The sequence below is a fragment of the Onychostruthus taczanowskii genome, unplaced genomic scaffold (genome assembly GCF_017590055.1).
Source record: "Onychostruthus taczanowskii isolate IOZ18803 unplaced genomic scaffold, ASM1759005v1 scaffold16, whole genome shotgun sequence".
NCBI lineage: Eukaryota > Metazoa > Chordata > Aves > Passeriformes > Passeridae > Onychostruthus > Onychostruthus taczanowskii.
In genome coordinates this window covers 4,425,788-4,442,894 of record NW_024498795.1, presented here as the reverse complement: position 1 = coordinate 4,442,894, position 17,107 = coordinate 4,425,788, and the positions used below count along the sequence as shown (strand labels likewise).

General features: G+C 39.5%; 1 protein-coding gene across 2 annotated transcripts in view; it reads left to right on the top strand.

Moving 5' to 3' along the window:
• LDLRAD4 (low density lipoprotein receptor class A domain containing 4) overlaps window positions 1-17,107 on the top strand; it is a 239,314-nt gene that overhangs the window by 39,793 nt on the left and 182,414 nt on the right. The window lies entirely within an intron of this gene.

Below are 17,107 nucleotides of genomic sequence, written 5' to 3'. Positions count from 1 at the left end.
TCCTTAACATGAAAAAACTTGCTCCATTCACTGCATTTGACTTAGTGTCATGAGCTTAAACACTAACCTGAAAGCTGTTAATCAGACCTCTGGTTTAAAACAAGGGCACGATTAACAAGTGAAATTTAGGTGGTAGCATTAAGTAGTTAGCAACTGAGTTTAGTAGAGTCTTCTACTGAACGTTTGGTTATGACTTTCCTGGTTGGTAAATTGATTTGTTTGAGATGCTTTAGTTTTTATCCCTCATATTTGCCAAGAATTGCTTTGCTATGAACTCTAAAATCCTGACCAATCAGTTTGTTAGAAATATTCCTCATAAAGTAGGGATTTTTTTTTTCTTTATGCTAAGATTTATTTTTGGCCTTAAAGAGGGCTAGCTAGGCGACTTCTGCATTTTAGCCTCCTCCTGTTTTCTGTTTCTGGCAGACCATAGGAGATTTAAGAAATAGTTTTGCTTCAGCCCATGTCCTACCTAGACTCCCTTCTCCTGGTCTGGCTGGAGTGGACAGTATGAGGCAGAGTCACTGTGGGTGACTGGCTTTGGTCGGTTTTTCACCTCTTCTAGGTGAAGCTCTGTCTTCTATAGCAGAGCTCTCTTATGACTAACCTCATGAGAAGACGTCTCTAGGAGAGAGAAAAATATTTGCCCTTTCTTTTGACAAGCTGCGGAGGATCCTGTTTCCCCCACTTTTTCTAAGTAGAACAAATTCACATGTTGAAATTTTAAAATTTGTTGTCTTTGGTTAGTGGACTCTGCATTAATTTTGTTGTCATGCCGACACCATGGAATCATGACAGCATCTGTGTCTGCCTTCACCCTGCAAGCAGGCAGAAGCTGTCAAGCCTGCATTATCTCCTACTCCTGTTCTGGGAGCGTGGAAGATACAGTGCCTGCAAGGTGGTTGGTAACCACGGTGCTCTTGGTGATAGCTCCTGAAAGTACTCTGACAGTACTCTGGAGATTGTTTTACATCCACATCCATTGGGAGTAAAGAGCTACTGTCTCACCACATTAAATTAATTTTAAAAATTCTTTTGCATAGCCTTGTAATAGATTACATTAGTGTTACAATACGTTAGTGTTGTTTCTTGTATGTTTTTTTCTTCTTGGAAACATCTTTGGGGAAGCCTCCTCTTCTGAGATTTGAAGATCTTGAATGTCCCAACTAGACAGGAACAGGCTTTTAAACTCAGAGATTTTGAATCTTTCACATACATATTTTACGCATACAAGGAAATGCATCAGATTTAATTGTAAACAGATCATGGACTCTTGGTGCATGTTTGGATGGGTTGTGTGTGTTCATATAAGAATATCGTCTTGGTTACTACCTTGCTTACTGCCTAAGGATTTACACTTATACTCTTGGCATTCTTTTTTCTGTATTATTAATGAAAATTTTTGCTATTAGGGGAAATACTTCTACAATAAGTTTTCCAGGGAAGCTTTGCTAATCTTCAGGGTTCCAAAGCGAGAAGGGAATGTCCGTGAATTATACACATGCACATACTGTAAAACAACTGTGTGTAATCTAACTACTGCTTTTTATTAAATATTTGCTATTGTATGATTGTTTTCAGCTGCACATTATTTCACATGTCTTTAACTTTTGGACTGAACTTTTCCATGCTGGCTGCCTGCATTCCGGTGTGTTTTATTTTAGTCAGAATGGCTCCATGGTTTACAATAATGGGATTAATATAAAGCATGTTTTGCATTTGTAAAAAGGAAATACTCTGGCAAACGTTTTTTGTGAAGCTTACGGTCCTTGCTTATTTAGAAATTGGGCAGAAATTTGGTTTTTGCTTCTTAACTTTCCAGTGCTACCAATAAATACTAGTAAAGTGTTCCTTGTCTCACCTAAGTGTACCCACATCTAACTGATGCAATAAAGAGCTCTGTTAAAAGCTCCTGAGGGGATACATGGTTCTCCTGTCAAAGCAGGGTTTGAACAGAGTTGTTAACTAAGACTGAGACAGTATTCTGAGGACAGTGAAAAAAAAGCAGTATCAGACATTCGTATTTCATTTCTGAAAGCATTTTTGTCCTGGACTCTGAGAAAAGCACAAGTTGTGTGAAATAAGTGCTGTGCTGGGGAGTACTGGGAAGACACAGTCAATATGAAAAGGCCTGAGCTTCTGGACTGCTGGGCTCCAGGAACAGCAGGACTTGGGTTGTCTTGAGTTCTGCTGCAACACCTATCAGTTTGATTAGCTCAGTGCATATTCCCAAATAGACTGGGGATGACACAATCATTTTTAGGAACATGATTTGAACATCTTAATAATGTTGTCTGTACTGTGCATTCAAGGGTTTGATCAGAAAGAGAAATGTTTCATGATGCTTTCATCAACATGAGACTGATGTGACTCCACTGTTTGAGAGTATCTGAGCTCATGGAGAAATTTTGCAAGCCTTATCAGACTCAAACTAGAAAAAGGCCACCTTTTTAGTTTTTGTTTATATTTCTTGATTGTAAAGAGATTACGATTTCTTAATTTTTTTGAATCAATTACCTGCACTCTCTTGAGTATACAAGGATGTGAGTAGAAATGGAGGAAAAATTTCTTTGCATTTACGTGTCTCTAAAATGATTCAGTGAGATTTCATAGTTAAAAATGAGTTAATATTCTGGCAATATTAATTTAACATCATCATACTTAAGCAATCATTTATTTGCTCAGGGAGTTGGGTTTTAGAACTAATTGAGTAAATAAATTCTGTTCAAAGAAGTTCTATGGAGGAATGGAAGTTTAAATAATGCTTCTTACTGTGTAAGAGAAATGAAAAATGTTATATGCCTTTGATGGTCCAGCAAACCTGCATGTGCTTTCTGTCCCTTCTCGTACCCCTTTTAGGAGCAATCCAACATGGTTGATGTGTTGGGATGCAGCATTAAGGAAAAAAAAATCACAAAGAATGCTGACAGCCAGTATTTGTTAACAAAGTGAAGCATGATTTGAAAAACTCTTTGTGTGGTTGATTTGTTTGAAATAGTTTGTTTGCAGATTTAGGCCAAGATCTGTCTGTTGGGCATCCTACAGGAATACACCAGCCATGCACAGCATCAGACATCAGGAAAATTCTGCCAAAAGCATTGCAGTGCTGCTTCTCATGTGCTGTAGTCATGTGAGGGCTTGACTAAGTGCCTTGTGCTGAGTTATAGCTTGTGCTCCACATCCAGGTGGATGTTTCCATCTTTGGGGAGAGCTCCAGAAACTTGAGGTCCCTACTGATGACGCCCCCATGGATCCTTCCCAGTGGGAGCTGGGTGCAGTTGGGTGAGCCAGCGCTGGGTCTCACCTGTGTTTCCCACCTGGGGAGGGCTCACGAGTGCAGCTGAGCTGCAGCAGCCTCAGGAAAGCCGACACGGAACTGACTCCAGGGAAAGAAAGGAGCTGTTTAACCCTCAGGGGCTGAACCAAGCCATCCCAGTTGTGGGTTTTTATACTGTTACTGCTGTGTTAGGGCACCCACCTGCCGAGAGTTTGTCAGAGAAGCAGGAAAGGCCCTGAGGGATTGTTGTGGGGCTGGTGAAAGCTGCTGGTATCGGTCTGGCCTCTGCTGCCTGTGTGTTCCACCATGCCTGTCTTCAAACCCCTCCAATGACTGACTCCAGATCAGGTTCAGCTTTACTTACGGGATAAAGATTGATGTAAGCTTTAAAGTATTTAAGTAGCCAGAGTACTGTATGAAACACTGGAGTTTGTTTAAAACCTGAAACATTCCCTTGTTTGCCATCTGCCACTTCTGGTATTGTTTTCTTCATTTCTAGTAGCACTTCTAGTAGCCCCTGATTTTAGTGAGGGTAATAGCAGTGCAGTCAAGGTCTGGTGCGTCATGACGTCAGAGAAGATCCTTTCAACAGTTTTAGAAATAATGGGCTCTTAAAGCAGTATGGAAAATGAACTAGCAGCAGTTCTGTGAAAGAGACCTCAGGAAGCACCACCACCTTTATTATTACCTGAAAAAGCCAAGTCTTGGGCTGAGGAAAATTTTTTAAAATAAAAACCCCCAAACTTGAGTGTAATGGGTTGATATAGGCTGTACAGTAATAATGATAAAATTTATAAAGCAAGTGTCTCTTATTAATGTGCTGCAAAGCACTCTAGAGATTCTCAGTGCTCAAATTAAGCTATAAAAGATAATAGAAGAACTTTCAAAGTTTCTGCACAGTGAATGATTTCATGACAATGGCTTTGTTTGCTTTAATGATGTGAGCAGAGGGCATTTGCCCAGCATCTTCAGCATTCCCAAGGGGAACAGGTGCAGCAGTTACATTTTATGGTTTCACTGTCATTATAGAGGTGCTTTTCTGTGCAGCTGTATTATAATGTACTGCATAGATTGCATGTGAGATTTGAAGATAAAAAATTCAGTAAGGAAACAAAACTTGAAGTTTATTTCTGCTATGATTCAGCTGGTTGCAGAAATAAATACATTTACTTACATTTGTACAATACATTTGAAAAATAATTTAGGGCTGTGACTTTTTAGTGGCATCCATAATTGTAGTGTAGTTCTCTGTGGACTGCATGAGTATTATAAGCAGTGATGTTTTATTGATGAGCTCATCCAAGCAGTCAAGAACCGGTTGGAAAGAGAGACAGATTTACCCTCTTCCATCTCAGATGATTTTTTTGCTTTCCCAAAATCAAGTATAAGCAAATGGTATTTGACAGTGCTATGGCTGACAGCCACCTTGTGCTGTCCCCACCCAGCCTTAACATCCATGAAGCAGGTGTAACAGTGAATTAGGGAATTTTTTATCCACCTAACTGGAATAACAGAGAGAAGTCCAGATTTTGTAAGTTAGATTTGAGGTGTTGCTAATAGATTTCAATTTGAATGCTATGTTTTTAGTTCCTGATATTTTTGTAAGTCTCCTTTGCCTCTATTCCATTCACTTTCATGACAAAATTGCTTTATTAATTGCAGCAAAAGCACCTGGAGGAGGATTGGTTCATATTCTTGTGAGGTGATTTTTTCCTTTTAGTGTAAATTAATCTTTCCTTTAAGCAGAAGAATGTCTGCAATGATGCCATGAAGTGCTCTAAAAGAGCGTTTACTGCAGGCATGGTTTGCATCCAGGGCTTTGTACAAAGAAATTCACACACAAGTGTGTACACAAATACACCAGCAGTTTTCAGAGACATTTTATGTAGCACTTACAATGACAAGAGGTTGTTGCAAGTTGCTGACATATAAAAAGGCTGCAAGAAAGTGCCTCTGAATTGGGAGAATGTATTTTCATTCATTAAGAGGGAGAAGATGACTTTTTTCCTGAAGTCACTACTTGTCAGACTGTTCGTTTACAGTGGTTTTTTTTCTTTTTTAATTTAGCAGATTTGTCTGGGTTTTTGAAGGAAGGATTAAAATAAAAGGAGGAAACTAAATCCCTTTCTCACTTGTAGGGGTGGAGGTTTATCCCAGCTGTGACTGCTGCTCAGTTCCCTATAAAATGCTCATGTGTTGCTCAACTTCTCTCATTTGTTTCAATTAAAATTTGGCCTTGTCAGACTTGTTATAAGTGCAGTTTGGTGGTTGATATTATGCAGCTGAGTATGGAAGGCAAAGCATATGTGTGCAAAAAAGGTATTGAGTTGGAAACCGGAATTGAACTACACTCAGTTTTTCCCAATGCTGCTTTTAAGTTTATGCTATTTTAATAGTTTCCTGAAGTGGTTGTGTTACTAAAAAAGTACCCCTCTGAACTGGAGTTTTTGATGTTTGCTTCTGGCTACAATGTAAATTTGGTTTGGTTATTTGTTAAAAATCCACACTGCTCTCTCTGCAAATGCATATTTGATTTTTTTTCCCTCGTAAGTTCTGTATGATTTTCATAAAAAAGCCCAGAGCCTTTTCTGAACTCTAAAATAAATGTGGAGCATCAGTCATGTCATGAAGTCTCAACAGATAAAAAATAGGGTTTACATCGACATATTTTTATGTATAGGATGATGCAAACAGTAGCAAAACCTTTGACTTTTAAAATTGTGAAGATATATGTGACTAAAAATGGCCCATTACCAATCCATAATGTGCACTGAATTAACATAGCGGGGTTGGTTGATTTGGGTTTAGTTCTGTCATCATGGTAGGGAACAGATATTACACATCGTTTTGGTGGCTTTTTCTTGCATCTTGTTTGAGAACAAAGAACACCAACAAACACCAGACAAGGAGTTTTAAGCTAGAAGAGATAAGAAGAGGCAGAAAAATGTGTAGATAAATCAGGATCAGTCTTGCTAGCTTATGCATGTACTGGGTAGCAACCTACTCCTTCCAAAAAATGGGACTCAGAAAAGTAATTCTTCCATTTGCCATAGGAAGACAGGTGTGATGCAGATCCTCTGGGATTAAGTGACAGTAGCCCTTAATGTTTCTCTGCTGTCCCAGAAGACAGGAGGGCAGGCAGTGGTCCCCAGGGCATGGGGTGTATCCCTTTCACCTGGAGGTGGGGCGATGCAGTCAAGTCTGTGCATCATTGCAGAACGGAAGATTCCAGTTTACCTGTGGGTTCTGGGATGACCATCCTCCTTCAGAAAGGTTTTTTGACACCTTCACGTTCCCTTAGCTCAGGGGTGCAAAGAAATATTGCATAGCCTTACAGAAAGAGAGTGCCATTTGCAGGATCTGCATGCAGCCCCACGGATTTTGCATTTAAAAAGAATGTGAGGCACAGATATTTAGTTTGATGGTAATTAACTTTGAACAGTGTACTGAAGTATCTGGCACATTTAGAAGTGTTTTAAAATCAAGGTTTCAATTTGTTTCTGAGAAATTTTGTAGTTAACCCAGTTTCTGCTCTTGATGCATGAGTGACTGGGTACCATATGATGAACTGTGTTATATAAGATGCTCAAATTGTTGATCCAAAATTCTAGCTATTTAACTCTTCTGGGATCTTAGTGTTTCTTGTTTTATTTTTGTCCTGTTTTCTCTTTTCAGTATTTGAAGTGTTGATACGAAGCCCTTTTCTGCCAGCGCTGTTAGCAGAAAGAACTTATGTATACCCATCTGCCTGTTCCTTGGGCATGGGAATGGGTTGCACTACCAGGAGCTTTTAACTATGTGGTAGGTTATTACAGGAGGGATTTTCCTTCTTTCCCCTCTGTTTCCTCTAAATAGGTTTGTTTCTTACAACAGGATATAGTGCAATAAGAATAATCAGCATCATTGATTCCAGCTGCTTCCTCAACATAAAAACTACATTTTATTTGGATGGGCTTTGCTGTCTCCTAAATATTTTGAGAGGAAAACAAGCTTCTCCCTTTCTGTGAATCTCTCCCACCCAGATGTTCAGTTCTTTATTGTATTTTATTAATAAGTCCAATGCTTTCTTAGCTGTAGGGCTGCAATGCAGCAAGCAGATGCTTCTGTTAGAACAAATTCCATGATAGTGGAAGCTTAATTATCAAAGGCACAAAGTCAGACTCTCATTACATTTTCCTCTTGTTTTAAAGGAGGAGTGTTGAGGTTGAAAGGCAAAAAGTATTCTTTTTTTATGGTAAGACTGATGGTAGGTTAACAGCTGGGAAATACAAAGCTGCAGCTCCACAACTGAACAAGGAAGATAATGATTGTTCATCTGCAGAGATCATTATTTTCTTCTAATATGAGATTGCAGTGTTTCTCTTTGGGGCTGTGAAGCTTTAATTACAGTTTGCAATTATTTATAAATTACGACAATGCAGGACCTTGCTATAGGAATCTGTCTTTATTGGTGGGGGAGAGGACTGGCAGGTAGGCTTGAAATACTGCACATGTAATCTCATGGACATTTGAAAGTAAAAGTTGTGGGTTTGTACTTTAAAGGCTGTTGTAAAACACTAAGGGATGTATGCATGGAGATTATGAGAACAGCTGAATGGGATGTTTGCTGGAAAAAAACAAATCAGCCCAATTTTCCTTCATAAGAATACCAATTGTTGAGTTGTTTGGTCAGCTCCCCTCGCTGTTACTAAGGAAGGTGCTGTCAGCATTGTGTTAGTAACACACTTCTTCAGTTCCATGCAGTCACCGGCCTCAGTTGCATCCAGACACTGTACGTGAGCGTAGCAAGAATGATTTTATAATACAACAAGGGCATGTTAAAATAGATCTGTTATTAAAAAAAACATTGGCAGAAAATAGATAAGGAACTATATTACACAACCACGGTGTTCTTAATGAGTTGTTTTGCCAGTTAGGATTAGGAATGCTTCATGAATTAAAGCTGAAGTGAGTGAGTTGAGAATCTCTTTTATTTGTGCTAAGCAAGAACTTATTGGGAATTTCACAGATCTAACTGGTAACAGCATTGCTTTCCATGTCTTTCTCCAGTTTGTTTATGTAAAAAACTGTCCTTCAAGAACAGGAAGAAAATAACCTCATTGCTTTTTGTGTCTTGAGTAATGGGGAATTGGAGAGATTGAACTCTGTTTTTCTGGGACATGAGATTTAGCTGATCACCTCAGGAAACTGCTTCCCTGATGTGCTTTTTGTGTGAATTTTTGTGAGTTTTTGGAGTAGTTGTCCAATAGATTTTTTGAAGAAGGCCAGACTTGAAGCAGAGTATGTATGTTGGTATTACCTGGAAATAAAGAATCATTGACTCCACCTTAGTTAAAACTCTTTCTTTGGCATGCTTTTACAGTGCTAATAGAGTTGGTATGGATTTTGGCAGAATGATATACTCTCTTGAGAACAAAATCAAATTAATCAAAGCTCTGCTTTAGCATTTTCTGTCTGTTTTACCAGTAACACTTCTGTTCCCTAAGCTTTTTATAGCTCCTTGATCCACAGGTAGAAGTTATATGTACTTTAGTGACTTGATCTGAAGCCCAGAGAGATCAGATAACATGCCTAGAAATAGGAAGTACCAACGTACCAAGTCCAAGCAAAATACAAGAAATGCTAACCCATTTTTTTGTTCCTTTTCTCATTTATGTGTTGAAAGTTGAAGTAAAATTGTGTTGTCAGTTGTAGCTAAGAATTGCTGAGGCAATTATTTATGCCCCATTGACTGTAGGGCTCAAAAGTACACACCTTTAAAATGCTGAAAGAGCACTTTCTTTGGTGTTCTCTGGATTAGTGAGTAATAAGGCAAAGTTAATTTTCCTTAGTCTGGCATGGACAAGACCACCGTGGACACAGGAGAAAGTTTGCTTGGATATGGCTTCTAATACATATTAATCTCGTTGTTGTCTAGTGTCATTCAGAGGATAACATTCAAGTGGATGCTCTGGAAAGCAGAGCAGCAGGAGACCACATTGAAGCAGTGGTTTGCATCCATCTGGATTGTTCCATTAAGTTCAGAGCTCAGCCATTATATAATGATGGAGATGCAATTTAAGCATACCAGTTTGGTTAGATACTGGTCACAATGGAGACCTGGTCTTAATGGAGGCAAACAGGAATTCAAAACTCTTTTTACTTCATGTAGATGATTGTAGTTTAGTGTGAAAATGCTGGTAGAGTATGCATCAGGAAACCTCATGGATTTTCAGTCATTTGAAATCTGGTACCGTTCTACAGGAGAAGTTTTAGGTGTTTGTTATAACAAGGGTCCTTTTGGATGCAGTCATACATCTTTTTAAGTTTTCTATGGTACTGGAAGTAAAGTGGATCTGTGCAGTCAGAAATAGTTGCACGCCTTCTTTAGGCTGGGAGAGGCATACACATGAGACTGCTCTGCACAGACTGCCTGTGTCTCCTGTGCTGCTCCAAGTAGTGCTGGAAACACCCTGTAGCTGATGTGCTCAGTGCTGTCAACATTTTCTTCAAATTGGGTTTTTCTTGTCTGGATAATGTTCCATTTGCATTTCTTCACGCAGCATGCAGATGATGTTGGCTGCTGAGACACTGTCAATAAACCAAATGAAGTTTTGTGGCATGGCTTGATTCACAGGAAGCTATAACTAGTTTTGTGTAGTAGTGTGTATAAAATACTAGTGGACTTTCCTCTTACTTTCCTTGCCCTCCTGAACAGCTGCTGATCACAGCAGATGGGCGTTAATTGCACTGACTGATTCAGCATTCCAGAAAGTTAGGCCATTCTTAGCAGTGTTTCTTCAAATAATATGGTGTCAGTTTATGCTAATTCAATTGTATAACTCATGTTTGACTCCTTAGCAGAAGAGGATTTTCTTTGGTCATGGTCCAGGTGCACAGGATGCTATGTCCTTCTTGAGGCTGGCTGAGCACACTCATTCCCCAGAGTCGTGTGTAGCAAACCCCAGTACCGTGCAGGCAGTCGCTTTTTACTCCAAGACAGTAGTTTCATTCTTCAGCAGCTTCCTCACCCCTGAGTGTCTCTTCAGCATCAGTTCTTTTTTCATTACAGTTAGAAATGTTCTCTTCTGCATTTTGCATTTGTTGAAATGAGCACACTTTTGTGCTTTTTCAGTTGTACCCTGTGTTTTGATAGAAATTGGAATAATTTTAGGTAACTCTTATTAACCCTTGAATTTTTAGATTCCCATGTATTTTTACTTCCATGGTCCCCCGTACTGTGGGAGGACTCTGCCATTCCATGTCCCTAAGATGCTTGAGATTTTCACATGAGATACTGTCTTCTACATTTTCTTTCCAGAACAATGTGCAGATATTTCTGCCTTCAGAAACAAAGTTCAGCTTGGCTAGATCCACACAAGTCTGACTTTTTTGAGCCAAGTGGGTATGTGTGTCTGTATCTTCATTGTGTTTAACAGGCGTTTTGGCTGCTCTAATCAGTGCAGTGGGAGAAGCTGCTATCATCCGTGCACCTTTTTTTCGGTGGATTTTCTGCCCTTGCCAGAAAATGCTGTCAGTGGAGAGGGGAAGCCTGACATTGGATCTTCTGGGGATGATGGGCATGTATGACATAATTGTAATTTGCTCCAGAAAAGAAGCACTGTCCATTTGCTTTTGTTATGCAACAGAAATGCACTGAGGTGGCAAATAACCGTGTGCTCCTGTCACACCTAAAAGCCTAAATAAAGAGCTTGAGGAGCTTGTGTTGGCTGATAAAAACCCGGGAACTTGGCAAATGGAGAGCTTGTAAACAACATACAGTGAGTGTGTCTGTGTGGTGGGTTCTCAGGGTGAGGTGAAAGGGAGCCAGAAGAAAGATTTTGTTGAAGCAGCAATGGGTTGCTGTGGGCGTGGAGAAGGAGACAAATGTGTCTCATGGTATGCTCAGCTCTGCATTGATGATGGTCTGACAGCAGATCAGCAGTGGCCGTGTTTTGTTCTCCTAAGGCGTCCCCTCCTTGCTCCCACATCCATTGGGTTAAATGAGTCACTTCCCTGTCCTACTGCTGCTTGTCAGGACGCTCAGGTTCTGCAGCTGTGACTAACAGCCACAGTTTTTCCAGTGGTGTGCAGGGTTGCTAAATGCCTTTTGGATCGTAGCTGGATGTTGGATACTCAAGTCTTGAGATATGCAGAATTCCCATGGTTTCTGTCTACTGCTCATTTCCCAAAGAAGTCACAGAAACACCAGTCAAAAATTTGTCATCTTTTCCTCAATCTGTTCAATTACTGTTCAGTGTAATTTTTGCTTTTACCAGCCTTCTGCAAATTCAAATAGTGACCCTTTCTGGAAAAATACTGAGACTGGATTCTGCTCTTACTACCTTTTTGTTATTTTGGCAAATAAAATTCAGAGGTCAGGTTTTTCTTTGACTGGTCAGGTTCGTAGAGGAGCATGATTAATAATTTCTCGTGACAGATTTGGATAATTATAGTTTTATTAAGTTGCAAAAATAAACAATGCAGTCTTCTTACTTGCACTGTGTAACACAGCTTGTACAATTTCTCCCAATAATTATCTCATCCAAATCCAGTAACTTGCCATGGAGATCTTAGTAAAGTTTTCCACTGACTGCATTCTGTCAGCACAGCTATGATAAAATGTATGGCTTTTTAGTTTGTTTGCAGAGATAGCAACTAGAGGATGTAATTATTTCACTTAACAAGATGAATGGAAGGGAATGTGGCATGTCCATTTGTGTTATTGGCTATTTATAGGATTTCTTCCTATGTGAAAGGGCTTCCAGGGGAAGTGGTCACAGCACCAAGGCTGCCTGAGTTCAAGAACTGTTTGGACAGTGCTCTCAGACACATGGTGTGACTCTTGGGGATGGTGCTGTGCAGGGCCTGGAGTTGGACTTGATAATTCTTCTTCCAACTTGGCATGTTCTGTGATTCTGGGAAATAATACTTTCTACATGGTTACCAGAGCCTGTTTACTTCAGCATGAAGTTAGCAGACAGACCAACTTTTTGCCATTGCTTCAGTTTGTTGCTTCACTCCAGAAAGAAATAAACAGGAGGAAGAGGAGGAGAAGTGTCTGTACTGAAACAGTTATCCTTTTCCTTTTTAACTGGATCTTGTCTGCAATGTTTTTTGCAGTGTGTGCTGGTGTTTGGGATATATTTTGCTTTATAGAACACTTTCTTAACAGGCTAGGAAAAACACTGCTGGGGTTTGGCCATAAGCCCTTTTCTCAAGACCTGTTTCCTGCCTCTGCTAATAAAAAAATACCACCTTGCTTTGCTTGTTCTCCATTTTCCCCAGCTTAGGGAGTGCTGTAAGAAAAAAGTAAGAAAAAGCTTGGACACAATTCCTTGACAAGCTTAAGAGTATCTGATAATATCTGTAGGAAAACAAATGTGTATAACATAATTTAACATACAAACTCATTTTGTATGTTGCTGAAATGCACCAAAAAAGTAAAATACAGCAGCTGTTTAAAAAGTCCCAACTGACCTATGCAAATATTGAAGAATGAAAGTAAAAACAAATTATATGTGTGCATGTCTGTGTGTGAGAGAGAAAGATGTGCTTGGATAAACATATTTCAAACATCTGGTTTTCTGCTTGATTTGTGTATGGTCTCCTGTGAAAGTTGCTTTGAGTTTTTTAAGTGGTCTTTGAGTTATGGATCACAGTATTTTCCAAGAAGCACGATTTATTTAGCACTGGTGCAATGCTGTCTTGGAAGGGAGACAAATTATAGATAGAAGTAAGTAAAATAAAATAAATGAGGATCACACAGTAAAATGCAGGCCTCACCACTGAAAAAGATCAGGTATAATTGGTTGCTATTAATTTATCTAGTTTAGAATCTCTGAAGAGGTTCTAGTTTAGAATCTCTTTCCTTCTAGAAATTGCTTTTCTAGAAGGAAAAACAAAGCCTGGAAAACTTGGTAAATCCAAAAGGAGCTGGAGAGGTGAGCTATATGGGTGCACAAGAGCTTCATTTTAAATGGCTTTAGCAAACTTTAAAAGATATTCTGAAAAACCCAGTTAAACAAAAAAAATGTTGGAAGTGTTTTTCTGCCTGGAAACTTCTTAGAAAAATATCCAAGTCTGTGCTGCCTTAGCCTATGGGAAGTATAGGCCTTATTTCAGCAAAGTGTTTAAGCATGCTGATAGTTCAGTACTGGTGTTGGTTTCAGTCAGAAGACTTTTTTCCTTGGAGATGTGCTTCCATCTCCCATTGAGCTGGAGTCGTGCTGCCAGCTCAGCCCGCCGTGCTTCTGTCCTCCTTTCATCCATGGAGCAGGCGGTGCCGGCAGCATCCGAGCTCCGCTGGGCTCTGCCCCTGCCGCACCCTCCTTCTGCAGGGACCACAGTGAGAGCAGGGCAGGCTAGCTCCAGCTCTCTCCCCTTTTACACTCGTTCACCTGAGAGCAAGGGATCCAAGCATGAGTCCTCCCTTGATCAATTTAATTTAAAGCGCTGCTCACAAGTTGTCCAGTAACTTTCTTAAAAATGTGAATGCGTGGGCTCCTTGTACAGATATTCCTGTTAGGAAATGTGTTGTACACATTTAGTGAAATGCTGTCCTTTAGCATCCCAAAGGAAGCCAAGGGCTATCACAGGAAGTGTTTCCTATGGATGTAGCTCTTCTGGCAACATACTGAGTGAGTTCTTCAAGCCTTTGTGGGAACCAAAGCATGAGCCAGAGAAGCAGACTTTATGTTTTCTTATGAAAGGAAATGGAAAAATCCCCTCTCCAAACAGAAAAAAAAACCCCAGTTTGCAGTATTTACATGTCAGCCAGTGCTTTTGAGTTTTTCAAGATGTTACAGAAATATCAGTCTTGGAAAAAGCAATATTTCACTTCTTCTTTCAGAGCAAGTTCCTCCAGTCTTGCCCTGGCTGATGGTTGCATAATACTTCATAAAATGTAGATATTAGTGCAGAATTTAATTATATTCTTTGCTTACTTTTCTCCCTCACATTCTTTTTTACTGTGACCCTTTTGCATCTTGGAATGTTTAGAAAAGGGGAATAACATGTTTACTAGCTAAATATACCATGAGAATGTAAGACACATAAGGTGCTAAATAGTCAGAATACTTTCTATTTGCAATTCATGTGAGGTTTAGATGGTGGTGTCTTTCTCAGGACCAAATCTGAGAAAAGCGGAGAGCATGAAAACAAATGAATTTGATTTTCCTTCTAGATATCCAATTGTGTAAGTGCATAGTATCCAGAAATCCTTACAGCACAGCTACATATTTATACAGCACAATGGTTTGCTCTGCTTTGCTTCTGAGACTCATATAACACTGCAGAATAGGTGAATGAAAGCAGAAGTGGAAGCAGAGTTCTCGTTGCTATTGGAAAGAAAGCAACAGATGGAGCAAAGAGAAAATCTCTATTCTTTCTAGTCCATGTTTTCTCTTGCCGTCTAATCAGTTCCCACTGGGGTCTCTGCAGGTTGCAAAAATGTTACATCAAAGATCACGCCTTATTATAGTTCTCTCAGTATTGTTTATTTTCTCTTTTGAGATTGTGTTTTCACTTTCTGGGCCCTTAAGCAGGTTAGTTTAGCATTTCTGCACCACTCTGGTAGAAAAGGATAAACACATGGCTCCACTGGAGTTGGCTAAGCCATACTGAAATGTGTCAGCAGAGGTCCTGACCCTTTCCATGCATGCAAACATGCCAGTGTGTTGGGAAACAAACATAAACTTCCTTCCTTTAAACATAAGCTCAGCTTTAGTGGAAAATTTTCTGGAAAATAGAAAGGTTGTGGCTGTACATGCTGTTTTAATTGGAATTTTCAGTTTTCCTTATTTGCTGTGGTATCATTTGGGCTGCTTTGTCACCTTCACCTGGATGCATTTGTAATCTGAGAAACCTGGTATCGTGCCGATGTGACTGATTAAAGTCTGCCTGATGAAAAGGATCATCAAATAGGCCACACATCTGTATGGGAGAAGCATTTTATAAGTACTGAACTTGGTTTTGAATTGTGACAAGGCCCATCAAGTGCTGAGCACTGCACAGGCTTGCCCCAACATCCTGCTCCAGTTCCTTCCATCCTGCCAGCCACCTCTGAGTTTGTTACCTGCCATGGGAGAAGAGCACTTTGGCAGTACGGGAAACGCTCACTTAGGGCAATCAAGAGATACCAGCATCTGCTTTCACATGAGTCCTTAAGGAAGGACTTAAACCTGATGCAGTGTACTATCCTTTAAATATTAAGGTCTGAATGAACTCTTGAAATATTTCAGTATCTTGTAATGTTGTTAAAATTACATCTTTGTATATGAAGAAGCAGAGGTTACTGAAAGTGCCTGAGTTGTAGAGTTTCTTCAGCACTACTGGGTTCTTAACTGGTTTAGCAGAACTGTTGAAGATGTGGAGAACAGTTACTCTTTTAATAAAATATTAATTTTCAGTAAAGTGAAAATACTTTATTCTTTTAAGAATTAGAAGTTTATTTTTATATATATGCATACATATATATATATAAATTAGAAGTTATTATATATAGAAATAAAAAAAGGAGAATTTCCCTGGATGCTAACGTATTACTGCACATCTCTTGAGCATTTCTAAGGTGTGAAATGAAAATTTTGAAAAATAGAAACATCAAAATTTTGCATTTAGAAACCAAAATCAAAAGTTATAAGACTGTAAGGGCAAATATGGACCTCCTCTTATAAATATAGAGAAAACTCAGGCCTCTAGAGAGAAAGCTTGGGAAATGAGTGCAGCATCCACCTATAATCATTATAGAATAATTAGCACAATGTTAAGACATTGTACTAATTATGCTGCTGTGTATGTATATTGGCTTGGGAAATGAGTGCAGCATCCACCTATAATCATTATAGAATAATTAGCACAATGTTAAGACCCAAAAAGAACGCTATGCTGCTGTGTATGTATATTATACTTGCTCAGTTATATATATTTTAGAAGAAAATAGCCTCATATGAAATTGTTATTAGTTGCATAGAGCACTTCAAAGGGTTGAAAAAGTATCTCAAGGACCTATATAATATTCAGGAATAATGGCTTTTAAAACACTATTCTAAAGTTTTTTATGCAGTGTTTTCTGATAAAAGATACTACACATAATTTTTTTCTGTCTTCCTTAATTTCTACTTTCTTGTCTATTAGGTTGAGATGTTTAGGTAAGAAATGGGGAAAACATTTAAAATCTGTCCTGTAACCTTATTTGATCTGAATGCCAATGACTGGATTTGAATACAAGTAACAAATCAGTCATTCCTGTGCTGGGTGTTGAGACAAAAACATGTGTTCTTCAGTAACAGTGGCATTACAAAATCGGGGGGAAAAGCAATACCACTGAGATTCATCTTTGCTAGCAGCTAGCTTTCATTCAATGTGTTGCAAGGAAAATGACATTCATCAGGTGTCAGGCTCACTTGGTTTCAGTGGCACACTTAAGGAGAGATGCTTTTTGTCCCTCACCCAAGGTGGATCCCTAATGAAGCCCTCGAGGCCTGGCTGACTGTACCCCAAGGAGCCTGAGAAGCTTCTCTGCAGTTTTGGACTCTTTGGGATATTCAAACTTGTGCTTCACATATAAGCTCATCTCCAGATCTTGCAGGTCAGGGTGAAGGGTGATGTGGGGCTGGGGAGCAAGCAGTGTGTTATTTATTGCCACCTGCTCCCTGAGCTGGCTCTTGCACTGTTCTGCAAAGCAGCGGCTGCTGGGACTGCCCTACTCTGACATGGGCTGCTCCAGCAGGTGGACCTTGGGTCCAATCCAGTACTGCAAGCTCTGGCTGGGCTCATCATCTACAATCCATTAGTAGGTCATAAGATCATCACAGATATACTTTCAACCTGCTTGTGCCACTGAGCATA